We start from the raw sequence: 18,298 nt of genomic DNA, 5'->3' as shown, positions 1-18,298 counted from the left end.
GAACATTCATCAATTATTTTTTGTCAATTCAGTACATTTTATTCCCATGTTTAAATGTCATCTGAAAAATGAGGATAAAATTTAGATATTAGTTCCGATAATAGAAAAAAAATATTCATTTAACTAATAAAATAATTATTAAATGCCAGCGTTGAAATAAGTTAAATAACCCGATGTGTGATGACGTTTGTGTGCTACCCCGTGTGTTCTCCCTTCTGACCTCCATTCGCTACCCGCAGGCATTTCTGCTGTCGCTCTCAGCGGTCACCGCTCGACGTTCACAAGAAACTCGCAGAGGGCAGTGAGGTGGTGGCCGCCCAGCCTCTATCGCCATCAAAGGGTTATTTATTGATTTGCTTGGCTGCTCTGGATCGGGCCGAGCCATCTCAAAATAACGACCTCGCTGTTGGAAAAGGGGATTTTGTGGCAAATGTTTCACTCATTTCTCATCAATTGTTATCCCCTTTGTCCTCGAGTTATACTCGGAATCGCGGACAAACAAGCTGATATAAATAAATAAACAGTAGCATGATGGTGGTGAATCACCATCATCAGCAGCAGCAGCCACAGTTAATCCACTGCTGGATGAATACCTTCCCCATGCTGTCGCCAAGTCTCCCGATGCTCCAGAGAAACTATGAATAAGGCGTCTTCACGAAGTAGAACGTTGCACGCATCTCATGCGTGTACCCTGGGTGTGAGTATTTAATAGAATGTGTTTATTCGGCTTATAATTGCACATTTTATTGGCTGTTCTATTGAATGTCTCGTTCCTGCCATAGGAATGGGGAATGTCCGCCACTCACTCAGGGCCGTGCCGAGGGAGAGAAGCGTCACAAATACGCTCATTTGAGTTGTGCATATCGTTGACTTTGATTTCATGATCCTTATAAATAATGCAGAGCCCATTTGTCAACCCACTGCTGGATGAAGGCTTCCACGTGCAGTGTAGGTCATGGGGGTTGTTTGACCATACGACACCACGCCGCTCAGTTTGGAGGGTTTGGTGGTCCGGGAAACGAATCAGTTCGGATATCTCTCGCCACGGAAGTTCGCCGTGGCGAGGAATCGAACTCAGACGCTCGAGTTCACCGCCTAGTGCGTGAGTCACTGCCGTCGCCATTCTACCCCGCAAACGGAACCCGATTCGCTGTGGACTGCCCGCCAAAGTAGACCTCAATTTATCGGACCTGGAGGGATGATGACCGACAACCTCCAACTGCGAGTCCAACTTTAACGTGGGACCTCCAGAATCCGAGCCGAGCGCTGCAACGCGCAGCGTGTAACGTGCAGCGTGTAACGTGGTGGATGTAACTTGATGCGCGTAACGTGCAGCGTGCAGCGTGAAACGTGCAGCGTGAAACGTGCAGCGTGTAACGTGATGGATGTAACGTGATTTGCGTAACGTGCAGCGCGCAGCGTGAAACGTGCAGCGTGTAACGTGACGGATGTAACGTGATTTTCGTAACGTGCAGCGTGACACGTGCAGCGTGAAACGCTACGGATGTAACGTGATGTGCGTAACGTGCAGCGTGACACGTGCAGCGTGTAACGTGATGGATGTAACGTAATCTGCGTAACGTGCAGCGTGCAGCGTGACACGTGCAGCGTGTAACGTGACGGATGTAACGTGGTGAACGTTCCGCTGCAGTATGGAAGTTGCGCTGCAGTATTCGGCGCCAAGCTCCACGCAGATTGAACCCGCTACTACTGCTGCTGCCCCACTCCCAACAAACCCCCCCACAGTCCACGCATCTGCGAGCCCCCCCCCCCGCCCTCCCTCTCCTTCATCCTCCCGCGGGGAGCATCTGAGAACCCCGTTCCGTCACTCCCTGTCTCCCAGCTCAGCCGGACCCCACTGAAGTCTCGCCAAGCACTTACAAAGCTAAATAATGGAATAAACCAAAGCGAGTGATTCGACTTGGACCCTGCCTCGAGTCGTTTATTTTCAAAGGACTTTTTGTGCGCCTGTGTGGATGCCCGGTGACGCGTTCCCTTCTGAAAGCCCTGATTGCTTTTTTAATCGAAGCGACCTCCAAGGTCAAGTTCAGGAGGTCATCACGGGAAGATGGCGGCGGTGGTGGTGGTGGCGATGCCACCATGGAGCGGTAGTGTCGTGGTCAGCGCGCTCCGCTAAGAACCCGGAGAGCCGAGTTCAATTCCAGCTCATGGCCACTACCGGTGACGATTATCCGAACCTGTCCTGGGCCTCGCCTAGGTCGACTCAGCCTCAATTGAGAACCTGGTTTGATGTGTAAACATCGTCACTAGGGTGACAATGGTTGTCAGGCTTGGTGCTGGTCACCCATCCCCTTGTGTGTCATCCCGGCCTTCATAGGTGTGTCATCCCGGCCTTCATAGGTGTGCCGTACCGGCCTTCATTCGCGAACAGGACTTGCCCGAACAGTCTGTGAAGTTCTTTGTCTTTGGTGATGCCACCCAAACCCAGCCATCTCTTCCTTCCTTCTGCTAGGTCTTAGAACGTATTCATTACCTCGCCTCGTATACAGGAGGTCGTGGGTTCGATCCCGACACCTAAATATTGGGAGTTTGCGTGACTCTCTTCCCATTGTCGTGTGGATTTTTCTCCGGGTCCTCCCGGTTTTCCCTGCACATTTAGAATCAGCATGCGTTCAGTATATTTGGCTGCTATAAATGTCCTCATTATAAGCCACGCCGTTCAAATATTATTTGTGGCCAGGCCGTTTCTGAAGTGGGCCTTACCTGGTAAAAAAAAAGTTTAATTTCGTTTAATGATGATGAGACTGAAAGGGCTCTCACCTGGTTCTAAATAAAGGACCTTTCTTTACCCTTACCCTTCATTGTATTATGCATGATGGTTATTTTGAAATGAATTCGCGAGTCTTCTATTCTTCGTGTTGTTTGTGTTCCTACAGATAAACGGTTCGCCTTCCGCTAGCCCAGACCCACGGGGTCACGGGGCCCTTCATAGAAAAAGATTATTTGAAGCGATTGTGTTTTTTAAAAGTCCTTTGCCGAAACTCACAGGAAATGTACAAGAATTTCCTTATAGCTGACTGGCCACCCTTCCCATCTGTAAACGGACATTTCCGTGCGTGTGCGCGTCTGTGTAAAGGAGCGGTGGCGCTGTGGTAAGCGTGCTGCGTTACCAGCCCGGTGGTCCGTGTGGGTTCAACTCCCGGTCACGACCAGCATCGGTGGCGAGTGACGTCTGAATCTGTCTTTAATCTCTATTAGGTCCTCTCAGGATAAACAATTCTTACCTTCTACGGTGTGTCAATATGTATATGTCAGCACTGGGGAGACAAAGGCGGCCGGTCTTAATCTGTCCTCGCTAACTGCATTGAGCAGTGATTCACACGTCATAGCACTTTACAATTAAGGCCACCCGAGTTATATTCTTGGCCACAGTACGCATGTATAACATCTCCTGTCTCTCCCCTAGGTCGCCTCAACCATAAATGAGTCGCATGTTTGATGTGTGAACATCAACGGTGGGGTGACAAAGGCGGCCGGGCGTGGTTTTTGGTGGCTGGCCCTGGTCCTGGCCACACCTCTCCCTCATTACGTTTCAAAGTTATTTTTGTTGAACCAAGCGAGTACCCAAGAGACCAGGATGAGTCCCATTTACAAGAGTGGGTGGGTGGATGAGTGGGTGGGCGAGTAAGTGGGCGAGTGGGTGTGCGAGTGAGTGGGTGGGTGGGTGAGTGGGTGGGTTGAGTGAGTGGCCGAGATAGTGGGTGGGTGGGTGGGTGAGTGAGTGGGTGAGTGAGTGGGTGAGTGAGTGGGTGTGCGAGTGGGTGTGCGAGTGGGTGGGTGAGTGAGTGAGTGGGTGAGTGAGTGGGTGGGTGAGTGGGTGAGTGAGTGGGTGAGTGAGTGAGTGAGTGGGTGAGTGAGTGAGTGAGTGGGTGGGTGGGTGGGTGAGTGGGTGAGTGAGTGGGTGGGTGAGTGAGTGAGTGAGTGGGTGAGTGATTGGGTGAGTGAGTGTGGTGAGTGAGTGAGTGAGTGGGTGAGTGAGTGGGTGACTGAGTGAGTGGGTGAGTGAGTGAGTGAGTGGGTGAGTGAGTGGGTGACTGAGTGAGTGGGTGAGTGAGTGAGTGAGTCGGTGAGTGAGTGGTTCAGTAAGTGGCGGAGATGGTGGGTGGGTAAATGCCTGAGCCAGATGATATGCGAGTGAGTTGAAGTCCAAGTTTATTTTGTTTAACTGGAAGACAACTCAAGAGACCAGGATATGCCTCATTTGACAGTGACCTGTTTCATCAAAATAACAAAAGCAAAAGCAATGAAATAAAGTACAGCTAAGGAGGAAATAAAAAAAAGTTGAGCGAAAACAATTGTCACATGGGAAATAAAAAGGTTTTGCACAAACATACAGTCGCTAATGAAAAATGCATTTCCTGCAGTGCAAGTCGGCTTGGGTCGATTGTTTTTGACTGATCATAAGTACAATTACAAGTACGTTCGAGAAACATTAAACAGACTCTTGTACTACAAAGGCTTAATGAGGCATCTGTCCGTATACGGGGGTTGTGGAATGGTTATACAATCCACAATATTATCACAATGTAAAACGTGTTTTTGATTTCATGTAGGGGTCTTGCTGAGTCCTGCTACATTGGGATGCTTAGCCAATCCCATTAACGAGCGTCCGGCTCGCTGTGGGATGAAACCGGAGACCCCGGAGAAACCCCATCACGTACACGAGGGGGAACACACGACACGCTCTACTACACGGTACAGATAGGTAAGCTATCTACTTGCTGTACTGCCATCTACTTGGTGGTCACCCATTCACAGACCCCCACTGTCGTGACGCTACTTCTGCTGCTGTTGGCACGATTAGCAATGAAAAAACTCAACACGTGCATCAATACTACTGTGGCCTTAAATTCAATCAATACAATCAAGGAAATATTAACATACACAATGGATGTGCTATGAGGAAGGGCCACTGGCCGAAACGTCGCCTATTATTAATGTCTTCCTTTCGAAGGCCACACGGTGTAGTCATTGACGAGCGTGCTGCGTGCCTTTTGTTGTTGTTGTTGTTGTTGTCAACATTTCACCAAGGCCGAGACCAAGAGGCAATCGAGACCAACATTGAGGAGAGCCACCACCACCACCTCCAGGACGGGTGGCCAACAGGCGGCCTCGCCTCCTCCGAGGTTCGACTCTCCGGCAGCACCTCAACCATCACCACCACCACCACCCACCACCCCACCACCACCACCACCCCACGACCACCACCACCCCACCACCCCACCACCACCCCACCACCCCACCACCACCACCACCCCACCACCACCACCACCGCACGAGCCACGCGTCGACTGCCAAGTCACCCGCGACGCGTCCGCTCTGGTCATCTCACGCAGCTACGCAGAGTGTTGAAGCCTGGATAGCGCTTGCTATGGGTGACCACCACAGTGCACGGAAGGCGGGTGCAGTCGGTGCTGTGGGCAACGGAGGGAAGTGCTGCAAAACCCCACTGCTAGCCCGCGTTAACCAGCGTGGTGAAGTATGGTTTAACATTCGTCACCGGCCCCGCAAAAGGCGTGGGGAGGCCCTTATCCAGCAGTTGGTGAAGTAACAAACCCGCCTGTTCGTGTACAGCACCACAGCACATGCATTGAAGGGACTCCAGGGTCAGTGAGAATTATGAATTAAAGGCCTGAGACGAGAGAGAGGGAGGGGAGGGAGACATAAGTGCACGGGATGTGGAACGAAGCTCTGGAACCATCAGGCCGGAGCGGACTTGAGGCTGAGAAGGGTCAAGTCGTTTCCCCATCTCCTCTGGGCCGTATAAGGGCCGGTGAGGTCTAATTACCCTGTCAGCCGGAGCTGGGAGTGAGAATTCCCAGACCTTACTGGCGAGGGACGCTCTGAGAGAATTATTTGGCTCTGCCCTGCGCATCACCCCCCACCCCGCCTCCATCCAAGCCCCCCCCCCCCGCTTCCACCCCCACCCTCATTCTACCCCCCCCCTCAAACCTTCTGACCCCTCGCTAAATAATTGTACAATTATGGTCGTCTAAGTGCGGGTATATTCAGTGATGGTTGGTTGGAGGGCGAGAGCTGTGACTGCTGCCGGGCGCGGTTCGAGTTGCGAACGGCGCCCGCTGATTGGTTGGCGCGCGTCAACGGACAAACGGCACGGCGGGGTTAAGTCGCGATGCAAAACGATGACTCACAAATGAAGCTGTGTGCTATGAAGAAGGGCCATTGTGTGGTATATGAAGAAGCGTCGTTGCCCGAAACGTTGAATGTTTATTGACTTATTTTGAAGACATAAAGTGTTGTTGATGAGCGTGAAGAGTTCGTTGTTTTTGTTTGTGCACCAGATGATGTGTCGACGTGTCTATAGAGCTGTGTGTGTCTGTATGTGTGTGTATATGAGTGTTTGTCCGTGTGTGTTCTTTGTTTATGTCAGGCGTGGTGCCGGCCACCCACACCCTCGTGTACCCTTCTGGCCTTACATGTTCGCTAACAGTTCTCAACCTCTGTAGGCTACACGGTGGATCTTTGTACTTGTAAAACTCTACTGGCCGCTACGACTAACATCAGTGGCGAGTGATATTTTAACCGATCCCCAACGTGACATTGAGCACCTGGTGCTGCGTGGAGACAAAGGTATGGCCGGTCGCGATGCTGGCCACTCCATGACCTCGTGGACCGTGCTGGCCTTAATAGGTGCTCGCTTCACGAGGGCGATCCGTCTCTCTGTGTGGTTGTCTTCGTCTGGTGCGCCTGTGTGCGCGACTCGATTTGTGCGTAAATGAACGTTGCGGTGGCGAAAGAGCGGCGTGAGCTGCGAGCGAACGGGTTGAGGAGCGGGGTAAAAGAAAAGTGACTCGGGGCGGTGATTAATGCCTTGGGACATCGAAGATGTTGGTGGCTGGTGATGAGGATGATGATGAGAACGAGGGACCAAGCGCATTGCATTTCAAAAGGGACCACAGAGAGAGACTCATCCGTTGCTATGTCATACCACACATTTTTTTTGTATGTGTGGAGCTGGTGCCAACAATTGCCCAAGATCGGCGGTCCTCTATATATGACGATGTTATCGGCCAATTAATGAGTATTTATACGTGTGGGAGGAAACCAGAGCACCCGGGTAAAAGCTGTGCGTGCGAGGGGGCAACACTATATCCCCTGTAGAGATAGAAACAGATGGTGTCGAGTCCGTTTTTTGATCTGGCTTTTCCTGGCCAGCCAGGGCTACGGCACCTCCTCGAAGCCCACGGGAAGGGAGCTTCACGACACAATCTGTGTGTGATCCACCAACCCTTGCTGCTGCCTCCAAAGTTCTGGACTACAGGTCCCGTGCAGTAGCTACGACCGCGCTGCTGAATCAAAGCCGTTGAAGTTACGCACTCTGAGACTGCCGTTGGGACGATTGGGTTGCGAAATAAATACTTGTGTGCAGCGTGGTGTAGCGTGGAGATATATTTAGAGACGTATTCTCTGATTATTTTCTTCTTAAATAGTGAATAGCCTCCCCCCTCGTGGACTAGAGACACATCGAGGATTGACTGGATTTGAGGGAGCAAGTCTGTGTCGCGTTGGTAGGTCTATGATGCCCTCCGCTGGGCCATTACTGTAACGACAAACCGAGAGGCTACGTAAGGCGTAGGTTCTGCTTAAAATTTAAACGAAACGAAACTGTAAATTTCGATTTAAAGCTTTCGTGACTGCAGGGATTCATCTTCTTGGTTCTTTCGGTAAAGTCACGTAGAAGGGAAGTAATAAAATAATAAAAATAAAACATAATAAAATAATTATTTTATTATGTAAAACATAATAAAATAAAATAATTATTTTATTATGTTTTATTTTTAAATAATAATAATAAAACAAAACAAAATAATTATTTTATTATGTTTAATTTTTATTATTTTATTACTTCACTCACGCGAGCGCCTATATTGTCTTCGTCTGGTGCGCCTGTGTGCGCGACTCGATTTGTGCATAAATGAATGTTGCGGTGGCGAAAGAGCGGCGTGAGCTGCGAGCGAACAGGTTGAGGAGCGGGGTAAAAGAAAAGTGACTCGGGGCGGTGATTAATGCCTTGGGACATCGAAGATGTTGGTGGCTGGTGATGAGGATGATGATGATGCCAATAGTGGCGCTCGCGTGAGTGAGACGTGACGCAATCACCCCAAGGAGACTGCCTGAGAGCAGATGGTTTGCGCTGTGCGATGGTGACAAGAGGGCAGCACACCTGATGGATTCTTAAATCCATCTGTGCACACTTCGATTAACCCCTCGAAAGCGTCGCGGGTAATCTCTGGGTGCTCCGGTCGCCAAACGCTTATGAATGGAATTGGTCAAACATCCCTAACAATGGAGGACCCTCGTTTAAATTATCCTCGAGATTTGAGTGTTGGTGACATCAGCACCAGCGAGACAACGGCGGCCCGACTCATTGACAGTCCATCATCATGGCTTGGCTTCGCGAACGAAGATCTAGGAAGGACATCCACGTCTTCTGCAGGCACGCTAGTGGCTGAAGAGGCCCATGCGGGACAAGCAGGTCCTGCCACAACAGCTGCAAGTATAGGTCTCATCTGGGATGGGTGCTGAGGGATCATGATTCTTCCTCCTTCTCCTTTTGTCCTCCATACGGGCCCTGCGGGTATCTTCGAAGAAGGAGGTGGCCTGGTGGACTGTGTGCCGCCAGGAGTTGCGATCAGCTGCTTGAGTTGCCCACTGACGGTGATCGATGCAGCACGCAGTGAGGGAATTCTTCAGGGAGTCTTTGTATCGCTTTCGTGGTGCCCCTATGTCGCGATGGCCAGAGGACAGTTCCCCATACAACACAATCTTAGGTAAGCGGTGGTTCTCCATCCTGGCGATGTGCCCTGCCCAACGAAGCTGTGTCTTGAGGACCATGGCCTCGATGCTGATGACCTTCGCTGACTTGAGGACTTCAGTGTTGGCGACGAAGTCACTCCAGTCAATATTGAAGATTGTGCGGAGGCAGCGCTGATGGAAACGCTCGAGGAGACTCAGGTGACGACGGTACGTGACCCAGGACTCAGCGCCATACAGGAGAGTGGTCAGCACAACAGCTTTGTAGACGTTGACCTTTGTGGCTCTTTTAAGGTTTCTGTTGTTCCAGACACGTTTGTATAGTCTGCCAAATGCATTGTTTGCCTTGGCCAGCCTGTTGTCGACTTCGTTGTCGATCTTGGCGTCAGACGAGATCACGCACCCCAAGTAGCTGAATTAGTGGACAGCTTTCAGTTCTGTTTGTTCAATGAAGATGCTTGGTGGATGGTGCTCCTCATGGGGTGCGGACTGATGAAGAACTTCAGTCTTCCTCAGGCTGACTTCAAGGCCGAAGATCTGAGCTGTTTTCGCGAAACAGGACGTAATTCGCTGCATAGCTGCCTCTGTGTGAGCAAGGAGGGCGGCATCGTCAGCAAAAAGCAGCTCCCTGATCAGTTGCTCCATGGTCTTTGTGTGGGCCTGCAAACGCCTCAGGTTGAACACGCTCCCGTCGAGACGAAAACGGATGTATACGCCATCAGCGTCGTCGAGGTCCTCTGTGACCTGCTGGAGCATCATGCTGAACAAAATGGTGAACAGCGTGGGAGCAAGAACACAGCCCTGTTTCACGCCGTTTGCAATAGGGAAGGGCTGCGAGAGATTGTTGCTATGTCTGACTTGTCCAAGCTGGTCTTCGTGAAGCTGGACGATCATGGTGAGGAACTTCGGTGGGCAGCCTAGCTTGTCCAGGATTTTCCAAAGTTCCTGCCTGCTCACGGTGTCAAACGCTTTTGTCAGGTCCACAAAGGTGACGTACAGCGCTTTGTTTGGCTCCCGGCACTTTTCCTGAATCTGCCTCAGGACAAACACCATGTCTGTGGTTCCCCGGTTGGCTCTAAAGCCACACTGGATCTCTGGGAGGTGATCTTCAGCTATTGCGGGTACCAGTCTATTCAGCAGTACTCTTGCGAGGATTTTGCCGGCGACGGACAGAAGTGTTATGCCACGATAATTGGAACAGTCTGATTTCTCCCCTTTGTTCTTGTACAGGGTGATGATGACTGCATCTTTGAGATCTTGAGGGAGTTTACCCTGCTCCCAGCAGCAGACGAAGAATTCATGGAGTTTGGTGTGCAGTGCTGGACCTCCGTTCTTCCATACTTCAGGAGGGATGCCATCAACTCCTGCAGCTTTACCACTCTTCAGCTGTTTAATGGCTTCCTCAGTCTCTTGTAATGTTGGTGCCACATCCAGTTCGGTTTTCACTGGTTGTTGTGGGATGCGGTCAATCGCTGGTTCTTGGACTGAGCGGCTAGCATTGAAGAGCGTGTAGAAGTGCTCAGACCAGCGGTTCAGGATTGAGTCCTTTTCAGTGAGCAGTTCTTTCCCGTCTGCACTCCGCAGGGGGCTCAGGATTTGGTACGAGGGGCCATATACCGCTTTTAGAGCTTAGTAGAATCCCCTGTAGTCGCCAGTATCAGCGCAAACCTGAGTTTTTACTGAGAGGTTGGTCCCCCACTCGTTCTGAATCTCTCGAAGCTTGCGCTGGATGGTGCTGCATTCCAGGCGGAAGGCTGCTTTTTTGTGCGGGCAGGATGGTCGGGCCAGGTGGGCCTGGTGTGCTGATCTCTTCTTTGACAGCAGCTCCTGGACTTCTAAGTTGTTCTCATCGAACCAATCTCTGTTTTTCTTCGTGGAGAATCCGAGGGTATCTTCAGATGTTTGCAGAACAACAGTTTTGATGCGGTCCCACAGCACTTCAGGAACCGGAGGCGAGTCTCCTAGGCAGCTCGGTTCCTCTAGCCTAGATCGTAGGCTTTTCTGGAAAGCTGCTTTGACCGCGGCAGACTGAAGGCTGCAGACTTTGAGCTTCTTCCTCGGGGCGCCACCGTTCCTTGGTCTGGGTTTAAAGTGAAAGCTGAGTTTGCAGCGGACAAGACGGTGGTCTGTGTGACACTCGGCGCTGGGCATTACCCTGGTGTGAAAGAAATCTTTTAGGTCACGCTGGCGCACAAGGATGTAGTCTATGAGATGCCAATGTTTTGACCGAGGGTGCATCCAGGTTGTTTTCAGACTGTCTTTCTGCTGGAAGATGGTGTTGGTAATGGAAAGCTGCTGTTCCGCACAGAGTTCAAGTAACAAGCGTCCATTGTCGTTGCAGCTGCCCACGCCGTGCCTTCCAAGTACGCCTCTCCAGGTTTCCGAGTCTCTGCCCACTCTGGCGTTGAAGTCGCCAAGGATGACAATCTTGTCGTCAGCTGGGATATCCTGCAGAAGGTAGCGTAGGTCGGAGTAAAACTTGTCTTTATCAGCGGGATCTGCCTGGAGAGTTGGAGCGTACACACTGAGCAGCGTTACATGTTGTTGGTCACGAAGTGGTAGACGCATTGAGATGATGCGGTCAGAGTGACCAGTTGGCAGGCTTGCAAGCTTGGTAGCGATAGAGTCCCTGATCATGAAGCCGACACCTGAACGGCGTCTCTCTGTCGCTGGTTTACCTGACCAGTAGAGAGTGTAACCTGCGCAATGCTCCCTCAGACTGCCTTCCTCTGAAAAGCGGATTTCGCTGAGAGCGGCGATGTCAACATCCAGCCGAGCGAGTTCGTGTGCAATTAAAGCAGATCGTCGCTCAGGTCGAGTGCTGTCAGCTCAGTCTAGCATGGTTCTGATGTTCCAGCATGCGAGTTTGAGTCCTTTCCCACCTTTTAAGGCGAGTGGGATGCGCCGTCGATTCTTTGATGTAATTCGACCGCATATGAAGATGCCCGTTGACGGCGGTAAGCCAACTGAGGGAGGAGGAGACGAGCTTTGTTTAGGCCACCTTTTCTAGGCCCCTCTCCGTGTGGAGCAAGCAGTGCTGTCCCTAGAAAAGGCTGCTTGGTCGCTCAGGGTGCTGCCGGGTGATGATGTCGTTTCCAGGTCATCATCAGACGACCACTTGCGCCTGAGCCGCCTGCATGCAGGATTGAGACTGCGGCTGCCAGTGTCATCTTACACCTGCCGAGTTCGCTCCTTTCCCATCGCTACAGGACTTAGTGAGGCCGGGGGGGGGGGGGGTAGACGTGAAGATTCCCTTCTTGCCTGCGCAAAGGAGCTTTCAAGTGGAGTGCAGTGTGCGCAGAACTGACCCCACCCTTTAAACCCGGGGTTCGTCTGCCATGGCCTAGCAAGCTGGGACGGTGACAGCGAGGTCCTCGGGTCGTAGGTTTTACATCAGAGTTTCCTTCTCCTAGGGAGACGGCCTTCCAAGGCTGAAGAAATCCACCGTCCCTGCTATTTCAAACCATAGCTGGTAGGCCACAGCCGCAGTCCACAGTAACGAAGTGGCGCGCCTTAGTCCCGAACACTTGGCCGTTGGGTCCTAACGAGACCCTTCCGCCCTGGCCGGTGACTCCATCGTGGGAGTTCATTCGCCCAGTGATGCAGTGTTGCCATCACCCCCTCACATCGTTTTGCCCGCCAGCTGAAGCGGTTTACCGGGGTGTGGCACTAGGAGCCAGACGTCAGAGATTTAGGAGATGAATGAGGACCAGTGTTTCCGTCCACTCAAAAATTGAGTGCAGCTACCAGAAAACAAAGGTACTACCTCTACCCAGAGCTCCCTACACCCCTCATTGACAGTACTCCACTACCAACCGCCACTACTCCACTACCAACCGCCACTACTCCATTACCAACCGCCACTACTCCACTACCAACCGCCACTACTCCACTACCAACCGCCACTACTCCTCTATCAACCGCCACTACTCCTCTACCAACCACCACTACTCCACTACCAACCGCCACTCCTCCTCTACCAACCACCACTACTGCACTACCAACCGCCACTACTCGACTACCAACCGCCACTACTCCTCTACCAACCGCCACTACTCCACTACCAACCACCACTACTCCACTACCAACCGCCACTACTCCACTACCAACTACCACTAATCCACTACCAACCGCCACGACTCCACTACCAACCGCCACTACTCCACTACCAGCCGCCACTACTCCTCTACTAACCGCCACTACTCAACTACCAACCGCCACTATTCCACTACCAACCGCCACTATTCCACTACCAACCGCCACTAATCCACTACCAACCGCCACTACTCCTCTACCAACCGCCACTACTCCTCTACCAACCGCCACTACTCGACTACCAACCACCACTATTCCACTACCAACCGCCACTATTCCACTACCAACCGCCACTACTCCTCTACCAACCGCCACTACTCAACTACCAACCGCCACTATTCCACTACCAACCGCCACTATTCCATTACCAACCGCCACTAATCCACTACCAACCGCCACTACTCCTCTACCAACCGCCACTACTCCTCTACCAACCGCCACTACTCGACTACCAACCACCACTATTCCACTACCAACCGCCACTATTCCACTACCAACCGCCACTACTCCTCTACCAACCGCCACTACTCCACTACCAACCACCACTACTCCACTACCAACCGCCACTATTCCACTACCAACCGCCACTACTCCTCCACCAACCACCACTACTCCACTACCAACTGCCACTACTCCTCTACAAACCGCTACTACTCCACTACCAACCCCCACTACTCCTCTACCAACCACCACTACTCCACTACCAACAACCACTACTCCTCTACCAACCACCACTACTGCACTACCAACCACCACTACTCCACTACCAACCACCACTACTCCTCTACCAACCAGCACTACTCCTCTACCAACCGCCACTACTCCTCTACCAACCACCACTACTCCTCAACCAACCACCAATTCTCCTCTACCAACCGCCACTACTCCACTACCAACTGCCACTACTCCACTACCAACCACCGCTACTCCACTACCAACCAACACTACTCCATATCAACCGCCACTACTCCACCACCAACCACCACTACTCCACTACCAACCAACACTACTCCACTACCAACTGCCACTACTCCACTACCAACCACCGCTACTCCTCTACCAACCGCCACTACTCCACTACCAACCACCATTACTCCTCTACCAACCGCCACTACTCCACTACCAACCGCCACTACTCTTCTACCAACCGCCACTACTCCACTACCAACCGCCACTACTACACTACCAACCGCCACTACTCCTCTACCAACTGCCACTACTCCTCTACCAACTGCCACTACTCCTCTACCAATCACCACTACTCCTCTACCAACTGCCACTACTCCTCTACCAACAACCACTACTCCTCTACCAACCACCACATTCTCCTCTACCAACTGCCACTACTCCTCTACCAACTGCCACTACTCCTCTACCAACCGCCACTACTCCACTACCAACCGCCACAACTCCTCTACCAACAACCACTACTCCTCTACCAACCACCACATTCTCCTCTACCAACTGCCACTACTCCTCTACCAACTGCCACTACTCCTCTACCAACCGCCACTACTCCACTACCAACCGCCACTATTCCACTACCAACCGCCACTACTCCTCTACCAACCGCCACTACTCAACTACCAACCGCCACTATTCCACTACCAACCGCCACTATTCCATTACCAACCGCCACTAATCCACTACCAACCGCCACTACTCCTCTACCAACCGCCACAACTCCTCTACCAACCGCCACTACTTGACTACCAACCACCACTATTCCACTACCAACCGCCACTATTCCACTACCAACCGCCACTACTCCTCTACCAACCGCCACTACTCCACTACCAACCACCACTACTCCACTACCAACCGCCACTATTCCACTACCAACCGCCACTACTCCTCCACCAACCACCACTACTCCACTACCAACTGCCACTACTCCTCTACAAACCGCTACTACTCCACTACCAACCCCCACTACTCCTCTACCAACTACCACTACTCCACTACCAACCACCACTACTCCTCTACCAACCACCACTACTGCACTACCAACCACCACTACTCCACTACCAACCACCACTACTCCTCTACCAACCAGCATTACTCCTCTACCAACCGCCACTACTCCTCTACCAACCACCACTACTCCTCAACCAACCACCAATTCTCCTCTACCAACCGCCACTACTCCACTACCAACTGCCACTACTCCACTACCAACCACCGCTACTCCACTACCAACCAACACTACTCCATATCAACCGCCACTACTCCACCACCAACCACCACTACTCCACTACCAACCAACACTACTCCACTACCAACCGCCACTATTCCACTACCAACCGCCACTACTCCTCTACCAACCGCCACTACTCAACTACCAACCGCCACTATTCCACTACCAACCGCCACTATTCCATTACCAACCGCCACTAATCCACTACCAACCGCCACTACTCCTCTACCAACCGCCACAACTCCTCTACCAACCGCCACTACTTGACTACCAACCACCACTATTCCACTACCAACCGCCACTATTCCACTACCAACCGCCACTACTCCTCTACCAACCGCCACTACTCCACTACCAACCACCACTACTCCACTACCAACCGCCACTATTCCACTACCAACCGCCACTACTCCTCCACCAACCACCACTACTCCACTACCAACTGCCACTACTCCTCTACAAACCGCTACTACTCCACTACCAACCCCCACTACTCCTCTACCAACCACCACTACTCCACTACCAACCACCACTACTCCTCTACCAACCACCACTACTGCACTACCAACCACCACTACTCCACTACCAACCACCACTACTCCTCTACCAACCAGCATTACTCCTCTACCAACCGCCACTACTCCTCTACCAACCACCACTACTCCTCAACCAACCACCAATTCTCCTCTACCAACCGCCACTACTCCACTACCAACTGCCACTACTCCACTACCAACCACCGCTACTCCACTACCAACCAACACTACTCCATATCAACCGCCACTACTCCACCACCAACCACCACTACTCCACTACCAACCAACACTACTCCACTACCAACCGCCACTACTCCACTACCAACCACCGCTACTCCTCTACCAACCGCCACTACTCCACTACCAACCACCATTACTTCTCTACCAACCGCCACTACTCCACTACCAACCGCCAATACTCTTCTACCAACCGCCACTACTCCACTACCAACCGCCACTACTCCACTACCAACCGCCACTACTCCTCTACCAACTGCCACTACTCCTCTACCAACTGCCACTACTCCTCTACCAACCACCACTACTCCTCTACCAACCGCCACTACTCCTCTACCAACAACCACTACTCCTCTACCAACCACCACATTCTCCTCTACCAACTGCCACTACTCCTCTACCAACTGCAACTACTCCTCTACCAACCGCCACTACTCCACTACCAACCGCCACTACTCCTCTACCAACCGCCACTACTCCTCTATCAACCACCACTACTCCACTACTAACCGCCACGACTCCACTACCAACCGCCACTCCTCCTCTACCAACCACCACTACTGCACTACCAACCGCCACTACTCGACTACCAACTGTCACTACTCCACTAACGCCACTACTCCACTACCAACAACCACTACTCCACTACCAACCGCCACTACTCCACTACCAACCACCACTACTCCACTACCAACCGCCAATACTCCACTACCAACCACCACTACTCCACTACCAACCGCCACTACTCCACTACCAACCACCACTACTGCACTACCAACAGCCACTACTCGACTACCAACTGCCACTACTCCACTACCGCCACTACTCCACTACCAACCACCACTACTCCACTACCAACCGCCACTACTCCACTACCAACTACCACTAATCCACTACCAACTGCCACGACTCCACTACCAACCGCCACTACTCCTCTACCAACCACCACTACTCTACCAACCACCACTACTCCACTACCAACCGCCACTACTCCACTACCAACCGCCACTGCTCCTCTCCCAATCGCCACTACTCCTCTACCAACCGCCACTACTCCTCTACCAACCGCCACTACTTTTCTACCAACCGCCACTACTCCTCTACCATCTTCTACTAATCCACTACCAACCTCCACTACTCCCCCACCAACCGCCACTACTCCACCACCAACCGCCACTACTCCACTACCAACCACCACTACTCCACTACCAACCTCCACTACTCCTCCACCAACCACCACTACTCCTCCACCAACCACCACTACTCCACTACCAACTGCCACTACTCCTCTACCAACCGCTACTACTCTACTACCAACCGCCACTACTCCTCTACCAACCACCACTACTCCTCCACCAACCACCACTACTCCATTACCAACTGCCACTACTCATCCACCAACCGCCACTACTCCACTACCAACCACCACTACTCCACTACCAACCTCCACTACTCCTCCAGCAACCACCACTACTCCTCCACCAACTACCACTACTCCACTACCAACCGCCACTACTCCACTACCAACTGCCACTACTCCACTACCAACCACCGCTACTCCACTACCAACCAACACTACTCCACTACCAACAGCCACTACTCCACTACCAACCACCGCTACTCCTCTACCAACCGCCACTACTCCACTACCAACCACCATTACTCCTCTACCAACCGCCACTACTCCACTACCAACCACCACTACTCTTCTACCAACTGCCACTACTCCACTACCAACCGCCACTACTCCACTACCAACCGCCACTACTCCTCTACCAACTGCCACTACTCCTCTACCAACTGCCACTACTCCTCTACCAACCACCACTACTCCTCTACCAACCGCCACTACTCCTCTACCAACCACCACTACTCCTCTACCAACCACCACATTCTCCTCTAACAACTGCCACTACTCCTCTACCAACTGCCACTACTCCTCTACCAACCGCCACTACTCCACTACCAACCGCCACTCCTCCTCTACCAACCACCACTACTGCACTACCAACTGCCACTACTCCACTACCGCCACTACTCCCCTACCAACCACCACTACTCCACTACCAACCGCCACTACTCCACTACCAACCACCACTACTCCACTACCAACCGCCACTACTCCACTTCCAACCACCAGCACTCCACTACTAACCGCCACGACTCCACTACCAACCGCCACTCCTCTTCTACCAACCACCACTACTGCACTACCAACCGCCACTACTCGACTACCAACTTCCACTACTCCACTACCGCCACTACTCCACTACCAACCACCACTACTCCACTACCAACCGCCACTACTCCACTACCAACTACCACTAATCCACAACCAACCGCCACGACTCCACTACCAACCGCCACTACTCCTCTACCAACCACCACTACTCTACCAACCACCACTACTCTACTACCAACCGCCACTACTCCACTA

Source organism: Lampetra fluviatilis, chromosome 42 (assembly GCF_964198595.1).
Source record: "Lampetra fluviatilis chromosome 42, kcLamFluv1.1, whole genome shotgun sequence".
Lineage (NCBI taxonomy): Eukaryota > Metazoa > Chordata > Hyperoartia > Petromyzontiformes > Petromyzontidae > Lampetra > Lampetra fluviatilis.
Note: the sequence above shows the minus strand (reverse complement) of the source record.